The 20103-nt window shown below is 40.6% G+C and overlaps 1 protein-coding gene across 4 annotated transcripts in view; it reads left to right on the forward strand.

Annotated features, from left to right (window-relative positions):
* Window positions 1–20103, forward strand: part of Fut8 (fucosyltransferase 8) — a 222603-nt gene that overhangs the window by 42620 nt on the left and 159880 nt on the right. For 3 of the 4 annotated variants that reach the window (XM_028876080.2, XM_028876078.2, XM_028876079.2), the window contains exon 2: window positions 4493–4587. The gene's annotated coding sequence lies outside the window, so the exon portion shown is untranslated. Of the gene's footprint in view, window positions 1–408; window positions 794–4492; window positions 4588–20103 lie in introns of those variants that run through there. The other variant, XM_037210648.1, reaches the window with a different exon arrangement.

A 20103-nucleotide genomic window follows, 5' to 3' on the forward strand; every position in this document is an offset into this window, starting at 1 on the left:
CCAATTTTACTTCAGACAGTTTCTTTCTGTCATCTGTTAAATATGTAATTCCCCATAAGCTTAGTTTTTTTTCTTCATTTCATATGTGGTTTTTATGTTTCCCTTTTTTAGACTAGGATTTATCATTTCTTTAAAGATGAGCATGAGTGGATCAGTCGCTGTTTTTCTCTTCCCATCTAGGATTTGTTCATTGTAACTCACAGTCATTTTTCTTTCTAACAATATGGAAAATGACTGACAATTCAACACCACAGACTGAATGTAAAACTTGTGATTCATAACTTACTTTTCTTTTAATGCATTTTGTTAAAAAGGAAATAGTTTAAATTTTACCTATTACAGAGATAATTTATTTCGTTTTAAAGATTTGTTTGTCTTCCTTTAGTAGTTTTACTTTTGGCCAGATTATAGGCATATTTCATAATATTGGACATGGATTCTTTGCTGATTAATTTTTTGTAAACTTGATATGAACTTGAACGATCTGGGAAGAACAAACCTTAATTGAAGATATGGCTCTATGGGCGTGGCCTGGTATGTGAGGCATTTTCTTGATTGCTGATTGATGTGGGAGGGTCCGGCCCACTGTGGACAGCACCATCCCTAGGCAGGTGCACCTGGACTGAGCAGGGAAGGTAGCTGAGCAAGTCAGGGAAGCAAGCCAGCAAGTAGAGTCCTTCCATGGTCCCTGCTTCAGTCCTGCTCCCAGCTTCCCGTGTTGCCTTGGAGTGAGTGGTTATCACAGCAACAGACACAAACTAGAACAAATTCCAGCACCGCAAGTGATCATCAGGTGTGTTATTTCCTCTGAAATGAATAACATCTTTCATGTGTTTGTTCTGAACAATTATGAGATCACATGTTGCAACTTTGGTCATAGGTATATATTTCGAATAGAGAAACTATTCGGCTTATGTTTTGTCTAATATGGGTTTTTTATGTTGTCTTTTTATTATTGTTTACTGCTGAGTATTTCTTGAACAATGATATTTGCCCATTTTATAAATCATATTTTTTCTATCACTTATTATGTTTCTCTTACATATTTTTTGTTTCTAATGTGGTCATAATTTCTGGTTTCACATGATTCCTATCTCAGTGATTTCTACATTGTGTTCAGTTGTGGTTTTTTTATGATGGTCTCCATTTGCTGTAAAGAAGAGCTTTGATGAGGGGCTGTAACTACACTTACCTATGAGTATAAGGACAGGATTTAGTGTAGTTAGGAATTGTGCTGGCCTATCACAGTAGTGATAGGAGATTCTTTTTATAAGATCCATGACTTTACTAGCCTTGGGAAGTTGGCTAGATTTCTAGTACTTGGCCTATTTTCCCTCCTGTGGAGTGGAAATGACAATTCTTAAGACACTTCCATCAAGCAATAAAAACTGATTCCTGAAAGACAGGTAACAAGTGAGCCTATGATTGCTCAAGTTACTGTACCTCATATGTCTATGAAGAAGGTTCTTGAGGCTGAGGAGTCAACCCCAAAGGAATTTAGGGAACAGTATAAAACCTCGAGCTCCTGTCGACTAAGAATATGATCTTAGCCAACCAGACAGAATAGAAAACTAATTACCAAGTATCTGGTAGAACATCTCTGACATTTTTGTGTGTATGCCTAGGTGTTCATTTGGGTCATTGCTTTTCTCCTCCATATCTTTACTAATATATATAGTCTTTCTCTTGTCTTCTAGAAGATATGAAATATGTATATAATAACTTTAGTGTTTTAACTTTAGTTTTCTGTCAACTATCAATTCTAGGTTGGTTTTGATTGATTTTCTCTCATTAAGGCTCCAGAAATTGTCTTTATAATTTTTAAAAAATTTGCTTAGTAATCAGTTGATGCTTAATAAGCATTAAAAAGGAGATTATAAATTTTACTTTGTGGGATGTTAAATAATTCCGTACTCCTATAAATACTCCTGAATTTTTCTGGGATGTATTCACATTATTTGGAATTTTCTTTCTTGGTTCCTGCTTTTAGTCTTTGTTTATGGGGGTGTCATGTGATCTACGGCCTGCTTCACACCAAGCCACAGCCCTTCTGAACACCACATGCCTGGGAAGCATGAGGTTTCCCCTTTTCGGTTGATGGTTACCAGTGTTAGACTGAAGATTAGATTATCTATCCTTCAATGCTTACTTTTAAAGAACTCTCAGTGTTGTTAGAGAACAGTCTTTATTTTGGGCCACTTTATTCAGTGTATCATTAAACCCTCTGTCTTTGCTTGATAGAACTCTCAATTGACAAATGCCAAATTTGTTTTTTATTCCCTTGATTAATGGACACATGCCTAAGTGTGTATGGATTACTATTAAGTCTGAGATGCAAATGGACCCCAGTATAGAGATGTAGCCTTTGTCTGTCTGTAAAGCTCTTTGTTTTCCAGTATCTATTCTAGAAACCCTTGCCATTTCGTTACAGTGAACTTGGACCTTTGCTTCTTAAGAGTCAGCACAGCTCCTGTTTTCTGTTTGAGTCTGTCTGCAGTGGTGGGTAGAACATGGCTCTCAATGTAAAGACAAAGTGCTTGTAGACACTTTCTGGTTGTTTCAAGTTTTCACACTCATTTTTGTGCAGTTGTTTACCATCAGAAGGTAAATCTGATAAATCTGGTCATTTCACAGTGGCAGTAGATGTAAGTTCTACACATTTCATTTATTGTGGAAAGTTGGCAAAAGCTTTTAGGTGAAGTTTCGGGAAAGAACTGTAGTGAATCTCGGTAGATTTTAGATTTCATGTTTATGTATCGGTTGTACATTTATGATCTTTTCAGAGTTCCTGTCGGTCCCCTTCAAATGGATACAGATGAGATGAGATAATGTAAACAGCAATGCACTGCATGCACAAAAGGATTTATGTTAACGGCAGTTTATTGAAGGTTCTCATAGCCTGCTATCCCTCAGAACTTTAAGTGGTACTCTTGGAAATTAAAGTAATTGGGCTCTTGATTGTACAGGAGGTAAAGGGATGGTGCTTCTTCCAATTAATCAGTTTCCATGGGTTTCAGTGTCACTGGAGGAAAAACCACTTCTTATAGTAAATGTCAATCCTACTTCTCACAATTAAATGTCATTTCAAGAATAATCACATCTTAACACAAGAGTAGGACTACTGAGAGAAAGATATTGCCACAGAGTGTAGTGTTACTGGGTTTTTGTACTAAGTGACGTATACATATATATGCAGTGAATATTCGTTAAAACCATTCCAGTCGCCTATGAATCATACTTACTCCTCACTTATGTCAAACATGGTAATAGGTGATGGAGAGCCAGCAACCGAGAAGTAGGATAGAGGTTCCCTCATTAGAAGGTTCTATAAGATTATACATGCACCATGTATATGAAGTACATGTACAGAACTATGGCAGAAATAGTCTAGCAAAGATTAATTGAATATAGAATTCTTTTTTTTTTTTTTTGGTTTTTCGAGACAGGGTTTCTCTGCGTAGTTTTGCGCCTTTCCTGGAGCTCACTTGGTAGCCCAGGCTGGCCTCGAACTCACAGAGATCCGCCTGGCTCTGCCTCCCGAGTGCTGGGATTAAAGGCGTGCGCCACCACCGCCCGGCATGAATATAGAATTCTTAAAACAGTTTTGAAAAGCTTACTTATATAGTTTAATTGACAAAGAGTGAAAAAAAAAAGGAGTGTTCAAAAGAGTTGTGGCTCACCAGTGAAGCAAACCTTAGATCATCATATGATCCCTCTAAAGAAAGACTAAAAGCAGTACCCGGAAAAGAAAATTAAAAAAAAAAAAGGGAGGGGGGAAAATTCCAGAAACACTCAGTATTTTTTTTTTTCTTTTTGTTTTTTGAGACAGGGTTTCTCTGTGTAGCTTTGCACCTTTCCTGGAACTCACTTGGTAGTCCAGGCTGGCCTCGAACTCACAGAGATCCACCTGGCTCTGCCTCCCGAGTGCTGGGATTAAAGGCGTGCACCACCACCGCCCGGCTCCAACACTCAGTATTTATAGGAGTATGAAATTACTTAACACTCAACAAAGTAAAATTTACAGTATCTTCTTTTATATGCCAAGAAGGTTCACTGAATGATGGCAGCTGGGAATAATAAAATGATTCTGTGGAAAGCAAGCAGGTTAAATTAGTTTGAGTGGAAGTTTGTGTAGAAGGAGGAAGAAACAAAGATGTAGAACTAGTTGAGGTTTTGAGGATGTACATTTTGAACTGTAGACTGGGAAGAGGGATATTTGTGACTGGGAAGGAGCTGTTGTGGGGCTGACTTGTTTTTGGGATGGGATATGAAGCAAATTAAGACAATGAGTACAACTGGGTTTTATAATTTGCAAAATGAAAACTCAATTCCTTCTTGGCATTTGGAAAATGATGGTTGCAGAATTAGTTAATGCAGAATACAAACATTTCCTTATGAATGCCACAAGGAAGTAAATAAAAAAGCATAATAATGCTAAGTGAAAGTTGAGGAGGTGAATTAATTTAGTTTTTTTTTTTTTTTTTTATTTCAGGTTGCTGTTCTGGCTTAGGCTGTCTATGACCCTCGTGGTGTTTTCATTCAAGATTAAATCCTTTTCATCTTTATTGATTAACTGAGCAAATTCAGGTTAGTATATTTTTGTGACTAGCACTTCCCTGTTTCCATTTTAATATTTTGGGACATTGGTGATTTTGTTTTTAAAGCTGCATGGATATGTATCAGCAGTAGGAAGGCCAAGTTAGCCCAAGCTCCAGTGAATTATGCATTATTAGTTGGGAAAAGTTTTCTGCCTGCTAACCAAGTATAATCTGTCCTTCATAAACTCATAAGCAAGTTACTTTTTAATGGCTTTGACTTTCAAGTTTTGAACTCAGTAAAACAAGTTGTGTCTACGTTTTCTATATTGAACTTTGGTAATTGTTGTGTGGCATAGTTGATAATGAAAATAAACTCACCTACAAACTTCTGATGTCTCAAAACTGTCTACACATGAACATTAAGTCATACTTGAACATCTCTGCTTTAATGTTAATGCTAAGAGTCCTGGCGTCCGTAGTTATCACCACAGTGAAAACAGGTCCACAAGCTTCTAGCTTCACTCCTGTTCCTTTGTAGTTAACCCCTGTCCTTTCACCACAGTCTTGGCAAAGTAGATCTGTTTCCTGCCTGTATATCTGTTTTACCTTTCCCAGTATGTACTTAAATCGGTTGTCTAGTATTCAGCCTTTGAAGTCTGCTTCTTTGATAATATAATGCATTTGTATGCTATTCATGGTCCTGGGTATAGTAGTTGCTTCTCAGTTGCGTAGTAGTATTCACTGTGTGGGTTCACCACAATTAGTTTATCTATTACTAGTTGATGGGCATTGGGGTTATTTCAAGTTTGTGTTGATAGTAAAATTTTCAGAGTCATGCATTTAAAAAGATAACATGACTTCATATTCTTTTTTAAAATAAATAACTTTTTGTTGTTAAAAGAGACCGTATTGATGTCAACTTTTTAGTGGGGGCTAGGATTGCATTTTTTTTTTTTAAACCTTTTCCCCCCTGGAGTGCTGGATACTGAATTAGTAGCTTGTACATGCTAGGCAAAGGCTTGGCCTAGCCTCGTTTTTTTTTTTTGTGACAGGGATTTGTTATATGGATCAAACTGGCCTTTAAGCTTAGTTTTCCTGCCTCCACCTTCTAATTGCTAGGATTAGATGCATCATCACCATGCCTGGCACTGAAAATGTTATTAAAAAGAAATTAGAAAGAAATCTAACAGACATTGGGCAGGGGATTATGGTCATTTGTGGAAGTAAGAGAAGCCGTGCACAGTTATTAGAAGGAGAAGTAGGCTGTCATGGAGCTTGCAGTGTTTCCTCATGATGAGCATAGAGTTAGATCAGACATGTACAGGTAGAATAAGCCTAATGTTACCAGTTTATACAAGCCAATTAATGAGCAATTCCTGATTTTAAAATTTCAGTTAAACAGGCCTTCTGTTTAGCATAGAAAAGTTAATTAGAATTTTCCTGAATGAACATTTGAGCTAAATTAATAATCTCAAAAGTAGCTTGAAAAGCTATTTGAATATTTTAAGGAAGTTGTTCATTATTTGCTGTAGAAATAAAAAGACCCTGAGAAAATGTAGTGTTCTGAGTCAGAGAATGCTAATGTTGCTTGGTAGAGATTCCTGTTATTATACTGGGCACTGTAAATGCCACTGTTTTCATTCCTGAATATTTTTAGATGAATTTTGTACCTTTCATAGACGCTCAGTAGACATATGGCAGTATTAGTTTTAGTGTGTTATCAGAGAATGTTTCTTTTTTCCTTTTTAGAGAGTGGGTGTATGTGTGTGTGTGTGTGTGTGTGTGTGTGTGTGTGTGTGTGTGTGTGTGTTTGTGCCATTTATGCCACTGTGGGAGTGTAGAGGTCAGAGGACACCTTGAGGGAGGAGCTGGCATTCTCCTTTTACTGTGTGGGTCCTGGGGATTGAGCTCAGGTTATCAGGCTTGGCAACATGTGCCTTTACTTAGCCATCTTGCTGGCCCATCAAGGAGCATGTTTTAAATAAGCAAGTGCATTAGAGCACTTTAGAGATTCTTTTGACATAGAGTACAGCTTGATCATCTTGAAAATCTGAAATTCAGTATTCCAAAATCGAAAAACAGCATGACAGTATAAGTGAAAAATTCCACACCTCACTTCATGTGACAAGTCAAATAAAAACAGACATATTAAAATATTAATACAATTACTTTTATGTTATATAAGGGTCTGTATGAGACATAAATTAATTCTGCATTTAGATTAATTTCATTTCCAAGATAGCTCATGATGTCTATGATCCCCTCTCCTCCAGAATCATTACTTGGCTCTGGGTGAGATAAGGCTACACTACTTGTTTAATGTTTCTAAAACTCAATTTTAATTTATTTTCTTTCCAGTTGATTTTAAGATAATATAGACCATTTATAAATAATTTGAGATATGATCTTATTTTGTAAACAAATAAAATGGGGATATTGAACATATAGCTAGAAAATGTAATAATTATATTTTGCTTTACAATCTCAAAACATTTTATGAGATTTATTTAAATTTTATAGAATTTAAATCCCTTTCACAAGTATGTTACTTTTAATTTTTAAAAGTTCCTTAAAATGATGTCATTTAAAAACTAATTCTAGTTTTTTAGAGTTCCTTAAAATGCTGTTATTTCTGTTCTTCAGAATTTCATTTATAAAAATATTGATAGATAATAATTGGTAGGATTCAGAATTCCCAGTTTCTTTTATTTGGTGAATACTATCAAGCTTAGCTAATCAAAAGCTAAATGTTTGAGATACTACTCGAAGTACAAAAACAAAATTTACACAAAAGGAGTATTTACTTCTCAGTATTTGGTGTATAAGAACATTACAAAATTGTGACTAAATTGTTTATGCAAATTTTTGAGAGAAGAAATTAAACATTTTTGCTTAATTTTTTTTCTATCACTAGAAATATTTCATTGTGCAATATCAACTTCATTTTGAATATCTAAAGGTTTTTTTTTTAAACTTTTAGGACAATAATTATTAGAAAACATTTCTCTTGTGTCTTAGGTTTTTGACTTGTTTTTGCACAGTTTATCAGAATATTGACAGCATTTTAAAGTAGTCATCCTTTCTAAGGAAAGCCATGTAACCACTCTATCAGGACAGAGGGCAAGTTTCTTTGCTGTCTACGATGAACTCAGGATAATTCTTCTGGAGAGAAGTTAGGCCCATCCGTATCCTATTGGTAGAACGAAGCGGAGTTTGTTGCTCAATGAAGTAGAGAGGGTATCCTGTCTTCGTTTTCTTGTTGCTGTTTCTGGAGAAAACCACCTTAAGGGTGAAAGGGTTTATTTGGTTTATGGTTCCAGGCATAACCCGTCATGTTGGGGAATCCAGGTGGCAGGAGTGTGAAGCAGCTGGTCACGTCACCTTCAAAATCAGAAAGAAGGCAGAGTGATGAATGCACACTGTTGCCCAACTCCGCTTTTCCCTTTGTGCAGTCAAGAATCCAGTCCGGGACATGGTCCCACCATAGTAAGAAAGATTCCCACCTCAGTTAGTGATTAAATATAATCCCTCACAGACATTCTCTGAGGCCTGTGTGCCCGGAAGATTCCAGATTCTGTGAAGTTGACAACACTGACTGTCGCATGCCGTGACAGAGATTCACTGATATTGGAAAGGAGCAAAGTCAGGGCCAAAGTTTGGGAATTTGAAATTTGGTTTAACTTTGCTTTCAGTGGTGGTGAGTGGGCATGATTAGGATTGAGTAGTAATGTGAGAGTGTAAACAGTGAGGCAAGGTTTCTCTGAGTAGCTTTGCGCCTTTCCTGGAACTCACTTGGTAGCCCAGGCTGGCCTCGAACTCACAGAGATCCGACTGCCTCTGCCTCCCGAGTGCTGGGATTAAAGGCATGCGCCACCACCGCCCGGCTGAGGCAAGGATTTTGAAAACTGTTGAATTTTTGATTGAATAGTCGATTGGATATAGTTTGAGTTTATCTTGCCCAAAGGGTTCCATGTTGGTCCTGTGTATGGTGATTGTAATAGTTACTTTTGCTTCTCTGTGACCAAATGCTTGCTATGAATAATTTAAAGAGGAAAAGATAACATTTTGGCTCATTGTTGGAGAAAGTTTAGTCCATATATTTCTGGCCTCCTGTGCTTTGAGCAGAACATCATAGTAGCAGGAATGCATAGCGGAGACCCTACTTCTTCTCACAGTGGACAGAAAGCAGAGAGCCGGGGGGGGTGGGGGGGGAACAGGGACAAAGTGCCCCTAAGAACCCTTCTCCATTGATTTATTTCTTCTAGCTAAGCCTCCTAGAGACCTGTAGTTAGACAGGCAGTCAGCATGGGGTCCTGATCCTGAAGGCTTCCATTGATGACAGCTAAGTGCTGAGTGCAACCAAAGACATCTGGTTTCTAAAACCACCAGGGACAAGCAACCAACAGTGTGCTAATAGTTGACTGATGGCTTGCTTCCCTGCAAGTTCTCTTTCACTTTGTAAGTTCTTTTTAAAGCTCCAAGTAAGAGCCAGCTAGAAGCAACCCATTCTTGGGACTCTTTCTCTCTTGGGAGGGAGCTCTGGTAAGCTTGATGTGAGTCAGGTACTCAGTAAACTACTTTTGCTTTTGCACTTACCTGTTTGTGAGTGTCATTCATTGGTCTCATGAGACACAACTCCACTGTTAGAAGCTTTGGTGACTATTGATAATCAGGTATCTTTGCACCAATACCAAGCCTTCCCTAGTCTTTTGACCAAGTTCTGTCCTACTCATGTAAACCATCTGTGGTTTACTATCCTCTTGAATTTTGCAGAACCTCCCAAATTAGCACGATCAGTCAGAGACTAAGTATTCAATATACAAACTTGTGGGAGATATTTGATCACTAAACCTTAATGGTGGGGTTGAGGTGGGGCCTTTAAGTGATAGAGCCTAGTGGGAGGTTCTTGTAGCTAGAGTTTTCCTGCCTTGCCCACAGTCAGGACAAATCTTTGTCACCCGCCAGTCCCACAGCCGCTCAGACCCAACCAAGTAAACACAGAGACTTATATTGCATACAAACTGTATGGCCGTGGCAGGCTTCTTGCTAACTGTTCTTATAGCTTAAATTAATCCATTTCTATAAATCTATATCTTGCCACGTGGCTGGTGGCTTACCGGCATCTTCACATGCTGCTGGTCATGGCGGTGGCTGCAGTGTCTCTCTGCGTCAGCCTTCCACTTCCCACAATTCTCCTCTCTCCTTGTCCCACCTACTTCCTGCCTGGCCACTAGCCAACCAGTGTTTTATTTATTGACCAATCAGAGCAATTTGACATACAGACCGTCCCACAGCACTTCCCCTTTCTTTTTTTTTTAAAAGGAAGGTTTTAACTTTTACACATCTCCAAAGTCAGCTTGGTATATTTGGGAATTTGGGCGTAGCTTCTCTTACTACTTCCTGCTGGAGGGGGGTGCTGTATCTTATGGGGACACAAAGAAAATTTTAGGATCATGGAGTAGTCCGTGAGACTGTATCGTCTGAGCCAGTTGCCTTGAAATGATTCTGGATGTTGGATCATCTGGGCCATGGTGTCATCGGAGACCTTTCAGGTGGTCTTGGCTGGTCAAACCTGATGTATCTTAATCTGGAACAAATCCATAGCCTCTGGCTTTCTGTAGAAACAAAAGCAGAGCCTCTTTTCCAAAGCAACATATCCTTACAGCCAAATTTTGAAGTCAAGGTACCTTTAAAATATACATTTTGGCATAACTCAACAGCTTTTGCAATCAAATGTTTTTCTTCAGCTACAAATATCAAAGAGAACATAATCCAGATTCTCTGTGTGATAGCCATCTTTATGTGGCTTATTTTTTATATTACTTTTACTTTCTCTTTAAAGACTTTATTTTTTTAAACTTTTTATTTCTTTATATAACTGTCTATATTTCTTTTCCTCTTTCTTTCAAGCCTATGTACATTTTTACACACATTGTAAAGCATTTAAAGTCTTGTTCCATCTGAATCTGTCTTATTGTGAATCTGTTGCTTTAAACTGCACCATTTCTAAGACTGAAAAGGTGCCATGGCTGCTTGCTCCGCCCACCTCAGCTTCCCAACATGCCTGTGGTGCCTTTACTGTCAGCTCTGGGAGCTATCGTGAGTCTATGCTTTTATCCAAGCAGCGTGTAGCCCAGAAACCTTTTTTGCTTTGTACTAGCAAAGGCTAAATCCACCACGCAGCTTAATGTTCCATTTGCAGAGGCCTCATTCCCGCCATACTGCAGGTCAAGCTCGCACGCCAGGAACCCGCCAGTAACTCAAACCGGCAGGCTGCCGCTCCTTTGAGAGAGACAATTAGGAAGCTGTTTTTAGTTCTGTTTTAGAATCTTTTTTCTCAGGTTTTAGGTACAAACTCTTGCCAACACGTTGGGCGCCATTTGTAGCTAGAGTTTTCCTGCCTTGCCCACAGTCAGGACAAATCTTTGTCACCCGCCAGTCCCACAGCCGCTCAGACCCAACCAAGTAAACACAGAGACTTATATTGCATACAAACTGTATGGCCGTGGCAGGCTTCTTGCTAACTGTTCTTATAGCTTAAATTAATCCATTTCTATAAATCTATATCTTGCCACGTGGCTGGTGGCTTACTGGCATCTTCACATGCTGCTGGTCATGGCGGTGGCTGCAGTGTCTCTCTGCGTCAGCCTTCCACTTCCCAGAATTCTCCTCTCTCCTTGTCCCACCTACTTCCTGCCTGGCCACTAGCCAACCAGTGTTTTATTTATTGACCAATCAGAGCAATTTGACATACAGACCGTCCCACAGCAGGTTCTTAGGTCATTTTGGATTTTAATAAAGTCTCTGAGTAAGGTTATCTGAGAGGATGGTTAGAACAGAGCAAGTGTGCTCTCTCTTTCTTGTGGCTACCTGTCTGGTCATGTGATTGCTCCCTTTCACAACCACTCTGCCCTGACGATATCTTCTGTCCTGGGGTCCTTGCCAGAGCTGGTTCTATGCTGTTTGGACCTTCAGGATCCCACACTGTAAAGGAAACACTCCTCCTTTCTTTCTAAGTACCCAACCTTATGTATCTCATTATGATTTGAAAGATATATTAGTATGATAATGATATCAGAGTAATGTGAAGTTAATGTATACAAAAGCTGTGTGTGCATGTGTGTTTTACTTTTCTAGGGATATTATAACAAACTATTATAAACTGAATGGCTTAAAACAATAAAAATTTATTTTTCTCACAGTTCTCTAAGTTAGACATCTGAAATCAGAATGTTGGGAGAACCATGCTTTCTCTGAAGGCTCTAGGAAGAATCCTCCTTCCCTCCCCCTTTTAGGTACTGCCAGTAGTTATTAGAAATTCTTGATGTTTCTTCGCTTATTATGTCATAATTTCAATTTCTGCTTCAGTATTCAGATAGCAATCCATACATGTGAATCCACATTTCCTTTTCATAACGACAGCAGTCATTTACTTAGAACCTGCCCCAACAAAATGTGGTGTTTTAGTAATTTGGTCATGTCTGTAAAGTCTCTGTACAAATGAGAGTCTATGGATAAGTTCTAGTCATTCTGAGCTTTTGTGGGACGGACACACACACACACACACACACACACACACACACAGAGTCACACTTTATTACCATACAGGGGGCATGTAATTTTATATCTCATTATTTAAACTTTGTGTGGGGTAGATGGTTTTGGTTCTCAGTATTCATGAAACTGTAGAAGGCTGGTTTTGTTAGCTTCCATGTAGTATAAAATCTCATGCTATTTAAAATTCCCGACAACAGTATGTTGTAATGAAAAAAAAAAAAAACCAATTTGGATGTCAAGAGGCCTTGGTTCTAGTTTCCACTCTGAATTAACTATCTTATTGTGTAAGTGCTCCTGGCAAGACATGAACAAATGTCTGTTCACCCTAGATAGGGCACTAACCACAGACCAGAGTAACAATTCCACCCAAGTCTAATTTAGTGAACTAGTGAGTTTATTGGCAGTACTTAAGGGAGAATGAATGACTGAAAGGCAGCTGCTCCATCCACTCCAGCATGGTGAAGCCTCACCAAAACTGCATCCCTAGAGCTCCCTGCTTAACTCACCGACAGCTCAGCTGGTGAGAGGGTCTCTTCTCTCTAGCACTTGTTAGTGCTTGTGTAGCCTTAGGGGGTAGGGCCTTGTAGATCTTGTAAATTTAAGCAACTTCCTGGAAATCATGAATTGTTTACTTGAGTATTTTAAGTTTTGTTTATTTCTGCAATCTTAATGAGATTCTCTCCAGGATAAAATGTTTAAATTAGGAAATTGCTATATAAATCTATGTCCAGTTAATTACTTTTCTCATGGTTAAAATGGGAGGCCTGGAGGAAGAGAAGAATGGAAGAAATAATCTGTAAGGACTTTTCTACCTCTCAGATTCTAAAGTTCTGTAATTGTGGAACAACTGTTATCTGGCCTATTTAGAGTTTTGTTGACACTGAAAAAGTAAAGAGAGGATGTCCAGATGCCCACCAGCTGGGTGCTGACCTATGAATGTAACAGCTGCAGGTTAATTTGTGTTTGCTTTACTGCAGTGAAGATCACCAATGAAGATCACTACTTGCTGTTAGCTCTGATCTTGTCGACTGATCATATTTAATATTTTTCAATTTGAAGAGCATATTAGAAAGAGGAACACTTTTCCAGCCAGTTAATTCATTTAAAGCTAAAGAGTGTGTTAAGTGCTCTGTTTTCTTTCTGAGTTCATAAAATGAAAGGAATGGAAGGATTGTAGTTTCTCCTCTTTGCCCTCAGTTCTGTCACTGATCATTCTTGTTATCATGGGATCTTAGAAAAAGTCTTACTGGAGAATGCTAACTATCCTGGGAAGTGGAGCAGGCTGTGAAAACGACAGCTGTGTTCATTGACTGTTGGACTTCCCTTATGTTTTGAATAGGTCATTGAAGTATTTTGTTTGAAATCTTTCAATCATGTGGAGAGTCATGGTAATTAGTTCTTAGAGATACTGTGAGCATTGTAAAGGAAGTTGTTTGGTAATATTGAAATTCTAACGATTACACTATGTAGTTATATGCATGTATTCACTTTAATAATGTCCATCTATTGGTAGTAAGTATCAGTACAGGTAGAATCAATGTATGGATAAAAGTATGGATAAAAGTTATGAGGAAAACCAGGTCTTTTTGTTTGTTTGTTTTTGTTTTACTTCATGCAGTAAAAATTCAAAATTGTATTCTGAGGATAGAGATATGTGGGGTTCCCCTGACCCCACCAAAGAATTAGGCCCACCGCCTGCAGCAGACCTAGACTGAGGAGGGGTAGTGCACCACTGGCCCATCACTCAACCTCCTGGTACCCGGAGACAATCAGAAGCATTGGGGAGCTGGGTCAAGCAGGAACTCGTTTATTAAGCATCAGGACACCCTTTATAAAGCACCAAACCACATGCCAGCTTTCCTTCTACCAATCACAATGAAGGTCACATATCCATGAGCTTCTCTGGGCATAGCTCAGCATGATCATGAAGAGACCATGCACCTACATCATGTCTCCTAATCCCAAGAGCCAGTCATAATTTTTGGTAAGCAAGTTAGGTCCCCACCCAGCTCATTTCTTCTCAGTGCCATCTTTGGTTTTTGTAGCCCAACATGTGCTCAGCATACCTACAACTCTCCCTTTTCTGTTTTTGAGCAAGCCCACCTTGGGTTAGGTACGAAGGTTTGCACTGTGTTCTGGCACCTCAGATGAGGTTCACCCCCTATGTCAGGGAAGAGTCATTAGTATTGAGCCTGTCATAGTAATGGCAAAGAGTCATGAGCTTTATTTTTTCTTTTTGGACCCTGAAGAATTTGATTTGTTTTCTCCATAACCAAGGCCCAAAAGTTCAGGCCAGAAATAAAAGGACCAGTGTTATGCCCAGATCGTGGGGACCCCCAAAAGACCACCATGGAGACCAAATCCCACCTGTAAAAGCAAAGAGCCTTTATTTCAAGCTCCAGAGCTTGGTCCCTCTGTCTATCTGATGCAGTTGTGAGAGCAGAGAGCCCTGAGCTCAGGTGGGGCAGAGTTTTTATCATAGCAGAGGTTGGGGTGAGGTGATTTCCAGGATCCAGGGCCCTGATTGGCTGACTATTGTCTAGGGGTATCTGTAAAACAAAAACTAGGTGTGTGCCAGACTCGAGGGCATCTGGCCACCTTATCTAATGGTCGGAATGTTTGGGATGTCAGGTACTTCCTCACCCCTGGGTAGATTCCTGGGTGGTATCAGCTTAAGGCTTTTCCTGGATCTGGGTGTTGCCTGCCAGTAAGCCTGTCACAGAAGCTGTGTCTAGGCCTCTAAGCCTGTCATGGCTGCGGTGTGGTCAAGCTATTTTGGGACCCCTTCACACCAGCAGCCCAGAAACTGTGGAAATGAGTGTGGTCAGCCAAGGAGACCATTTAAATCATTGTTGATACCAAGGCATATTTAAATTTTTTTCCTTGTGTATCTCATCTACATTATGTAAAAAACTCCAGAATGGTCTACATAAAAGCAGCATTCTCCCAGCACTGCTCATAAACCTCCCTGCAGTAAGAAAAGGTCTAAGCCTCTCCTGTTTTGGAGAGTTATTTGAGCAAGAGAATCAAGAGACTTTTGTAAGTATCTGTAGATGTAACGGTCTTATTAAATAAGAAACACAGAGCCAAATGCAGAGTTAAAAGCCCAAGGGGTCAGAGCAGTAGCTGAGAGCTGAGATTTAAAACCCTTTCTTACCCTTCCTGCCGCTGTCGTCCTTCCCCTCAGAAAGAGACCTACTTCCTATGTATCTGTCTTTTTATTGACTTTCTGTTCTGCTTTCTCATTGGTTGTAAACCCAACCACATGATCTCCTTATCACTGCCTGCCTATACAGACCTCCAGGTCTCTATGGTTGGTATTGAGATTAAAGGTATGTGTCTCCATGTTGGCTGTGTCCTTGAACACAGAGATCTGCCTGTCATGTGATTGGGATTAAGGGCATGTGCTACCACTGCCAGACTTCTGCTATGGCTTGCTATTAGCTCTGACCCTCAGGTAACTTTATTAACATACAAATAAAATCACATTTCAGCACAAATAAAATATCACTATAAGTATCTTTCCTCATGGATTGGGGTCCAGTCACCTACATCTCAGAGTCTCCTGGCCAGATTGCAGAGGTCGAAGATGAAGCCTGGCCATCAGGAGCCTGGGACTGCTTCCTTCTCAGTTTCGTTGAGGATCTCACCAGTACCAGCACTGATCACCTCCCATCTTATCAGTTGAGGTTGATGTTGGTTCTTCTGGAGGGCAGCAGTCATCATCAGGGATAGCAGAGTCACCTGCAGGAGGGCCTCCATCTGAAACAGTCAAGGAACATAATTGCTCCTCAAGGGACTGAGTCCCTTGGATCTGTTTATTGTTACTATTTCTTTCTTTCTTTTTTTTTTTTTTTCTTTCCTCTAAAAACAAGCTGCAACCACCATAAGACCTTCCTTTCCTTATTGGTCATGTGGGTCCTGGGTGTCTTGGGCATCCTCCTGTAAGGATAGGGAGGGAAGGAATTTGATGTTTCTGGCTGGTAGCCAGATTGGGGCATTCTCCCCAGTGGGGGAGATGCATCCCTATGCTTTTCCCATTGTAAGTAGGGGATCTGGTTCCCTTCATTTGAATGTCAGTGGGTCTTTCCATCTGACTTGCATCTGTGGTTTGGAGTTTAATTGACCCCAATGCTTTTGAAATCTGGATTCCAGCATCCCTTTGGGCAAATTTAAAACATTAAGGGTAAGGAGGGCTAGCTGTAGGCGTATATGGGAGCATTTCCCCCTTTTTGTTTTTGAAGCTGTTCTTTGAGGCATTGATGATTTCTTTCAACAGTTGCTTGCCCTTGAGGATTATAAGGGATCCCCGTGACATGGGCAATATTCCATTGTGTAAAAAAGTCCTGCAAAGCTTTTCCAACAAAACAGGGGCCATTGTCTGTTTTCGCCTGATTAGGAAGGCCTAATGTGGCAAAACATTGTAGTTGCCCCATAAATCTCTCCAGGGCTAGGGCAAGAGGAGTGTTGGCCTGTATGAGTCAATCTATGTCTGCCACTCTAAAGGGGAAGATGATTGTATGTGGTTCCCACCCATAGTGTCTCAGAGCTTGTGGCTTGTATTCTCCCTCTTATTGTAGCATCTGCCACCTGATCAGCTTGAGTGTAGACCCGAGGGGTGTTTCCATCCAAGGGGTGGACCCATTCTATGGGCTCACCCTCCTGTGTTAGGACTGTGAAAACCAAGGAAACACTTGTAAAAAGCCAAAGGGCCAAGGGTTTTTCTGTTGAGAAGCGTTTTAGAGAAATGTTATCAAGGGCCCTCTGAACGTGGGAGAAGGCGGCCCGCAGTTCAGGCACGAGGGTAACCTTATCCAGGGGTCCCATGCCCTTCAGTAGGTCATAAAGGGGGTGAAGGACAGCCCTGGAAATTGACATCCAGGGTAGTAGCCAATTTATCTCCCCCATAATACTCTGGAGCTAAGTTAGAGTCACCTGAGCAGATATCCAACCTAGGTGTAAGGGGGCAGGCCCTTGTTAAGGTAAGCTCGACTCCAAGAACTCTAAAGGGTGCCACCTGTGGAATCTTATTAGGTGCCACCTTAAGTCCATTCTTACGTAGGAGGTCAAGGACCCATGTTAGGAGAATCTGTTGTTGCCGGGGGTCTCGATGACCCACAATAAGATCATCCGTGTAGATGTACATCAGGGATCCTGGTCTCTCCCAAACAGGCCTCAGCAAAGAGGTCAGATAATTTTGGTAAAAGACAGGGCTATTGGCTATGCCCTGGGGTAACACCACCCATTCATATCTTTCATCTAGGCATGAAAAATTTAAGGAAGGGACGGAGTATGAGAATTTAGAGCAATCTTCTGGAGGAGGGGAATAGAAAAGAAACAATCCTTAACATCCAGGATAGTGATGGTGTACTCCGTTGGAATTGTAAGAATCCAAGGAAGGCCTCCTAAAGGGGTTTCTACTATCTCCATTTTTTTCACTAACTTTTCTAAGATCCTGCAGCATATGCCAGGTCCCATTAGCCTTTTTTATTACAAATACTCGTGTATTCCATGGACTCATCCAGGGGCATATATGCCCCAGGTTTAGTTGTTCTTTAACTAAGAAGTGGAGTGCTTCTAATTGGGGTTTGATGAGTGGCTACTGCTCCACCCACACAGGGCTCCCGGGCTTCCATCTAATCACAGGGATCAGGGGGCAGGGGCCCTTAGAATTGGGGGTTCTGCCTGTCAGTTCGGTAGTGATCTTCCCGGAGGCTAGTGAAGACCTCTATTCTCTTATTTCCCTGTACCCTTGCCTCCTCCTCCACAGTATCATTAAAGAAGGCCCTAGAGTCAGTGGTAAGGATCACCTCATTCTGGGACAACAGGTCCTGGCCCAACAAATTAGCTGAGAAATTCTCTGGTCCCCATCGGGGCTAACCCACCTCATCAAGGAGACTGTTTCTTGTGACTGGGCCCTCCCTCCACTCCCAATATTTGGGGTCCCCATGTCAACTCCCACTCAGAGGGGACCTCCTCCTTCCTAATAACCATCCTATCAGCACCTGTGTCCTCCAGGGAGTTGAATTTCCTACCTCCAGGAACCAGATTCATTTTTGGACAGTGCCCCTCTATGAGGGGAACCATCCAGTTAGCCTGAGCTCCCTTATGGGATCCCAGCCTCGGCCTTTTCCTCAGGATTCCTCCTTGTTCTGACAAGGCTGGAGGACGCCCCTCATTTTGTTTAAAGGATTCCCCTCCAAGTCACATTTGGGTTTGCAGTCCTTTCTCCAATGATATCCCTTCTTGAACCTAGGGCAAGGGGTAGTGAGGGGCTTTCCCCCAAGTCTTTTACCCGTCTCATTTAGGTTTGTGGGGCCTGTTGAGGACATTCTCTCTTAAAGTGACCTTCCTTTCCACATCGGAAGCAGACCCCCTTTCCTCCTGGCCTTGGTCTGCCCTGATCCCGGACTTGAACATAGAATTTACTGTAATCTTGAAGCAATATTTGGAAATAAAATGTTAAAAGATCAGAATATAGAAATTAAATGAGTACTGTAATTATGGTAGAGTCATATTTCCTACTTATATTTCTATTTTCCAATGAAAAGACTAGGAAGATAGAGTTCAAAGCTGCCTTGCTACTCTACTTGAGATAGGTTTCAAATGTTAGAGGGCTGGAAAAATGGCCCAACAGTTAAGAACACTGGCTGCTCTTTGAGAGGACCCAGGTTCAACTCCCAGCACTCTCATGGCGGCTCACAACTGTCTGTGACTCCAGTTCTAGGGGACCTGACACCCTCTTCTGGCTTCCCTGGGCACCAGGCAGGCACATGTGCCAAGTTTTTGACATAAAATTTTGCTTAGCACTAAAGAATCAAATCCTTTCTTGTAAGACAAGTCTGTTAGCTCTCCTCTCTCTCTCAGCTGTTGTTTGAGAAAGTCTTAATTACTGCTTTACTTTTGTTCCGACTGGGTCATGTGTCTTTTTAATAGTTGAGCTACTTCATTTTGTTCTTTCCTTGCTGTGTGATTTCTGAAGGGGAAAGCTTGATGTACTCCTGACCCCCTTTTCTCTGGTAAGGTGACCTTTTAGTTTTTTATTATTCTCTTGCTTCTCTTTGTCTGATTTTTGGCAGTCTTCATCTCACATGCCTGTGTGTAAGTATTCTGGAATTTGTGCTGCATGATGTCCTCTGGACCCTGAGCTGTCACTGCAGAAAGGCTTTTCTGCTGCATATGTTGATTTGTGGCATTTCCTTTGTGTGGTTCTATCCTCTGCTTACCTTATCCATCTGCTTTTCCATGTTATTTGCTTTTCGCGTCAGTGTTCTTAGCATATGTACTTCACATTTCTGGTGGTATTTCTAAAACCTGGGATGCCCTGGTCTGTTTGACAGGTAGGCTGGTACCTTCCTACCTATCCTTGCTCCCTTTCTTTCTGTTATTTTGTGGGTTTAAGCCTTCACAGTACCCTTTATTATATTGTTCATAGTTAGACATGATGTATCAGGTAAAGAAGCTAAGGTAATAGCATATGGCATGAAGTTTTGTTATCTGCCAAAGAGGTAGGCTGGTTGTGTAGCTGTGCTGTCAGAGGCTGAACTTTGTATTTAGATTTTTTTTTTCCTGAGAGAATCTTTAAATAAAGCCTGTTAGTTGTAGTCTTTGGCTGTTGTATAGGAGTCATGTTGATGTGTTGAGAGGGGAGAAGAGGATGAGGGGAAGAAGTTCTCTGGTCCTGTTCTTAGACCTGTCTTTTGTGGGTTTGCCTTGGGCATCTTTTCCCCAGGTCAGAAGACAGCAGGGGCTGGAGTGGGTATTTCCCTTCCCCTGGATTGGTGTGCTGTAAAATCCCAGAAACAGGCTAGGTAAAACCCCAGTTGCTTCAGTTTTGATAAAATTCTTTCACTTTTGGAGGAAAGGCCTTTTAAGAGAACAGAGAACTGGACGCATTTCAGAAAAGTTAGTTTTTCTTCTAGTTTCTGCTAGAAATATAAGGGTCTTTTCTTATATCTCTACTGTAACAACCTGATGGAGCACCCAGAGCTAAATCTCAAGAAAGTAT

This window comes from Peromyscus leucopus, chromosome 14 (genome assembly GCF_004664715.2).
Source record: "Peromyscus leucopus breed LL Stock chromosome 14, UCI_PerLeu_2.1, whole genome shotgun sequence".
Taxonomy (NCBI): Eukaryota; Metazoa; Chordata; class Mammalia; order Rodentia; family Cricetidae; genus Peromyscus; species Peromyscus leucopus.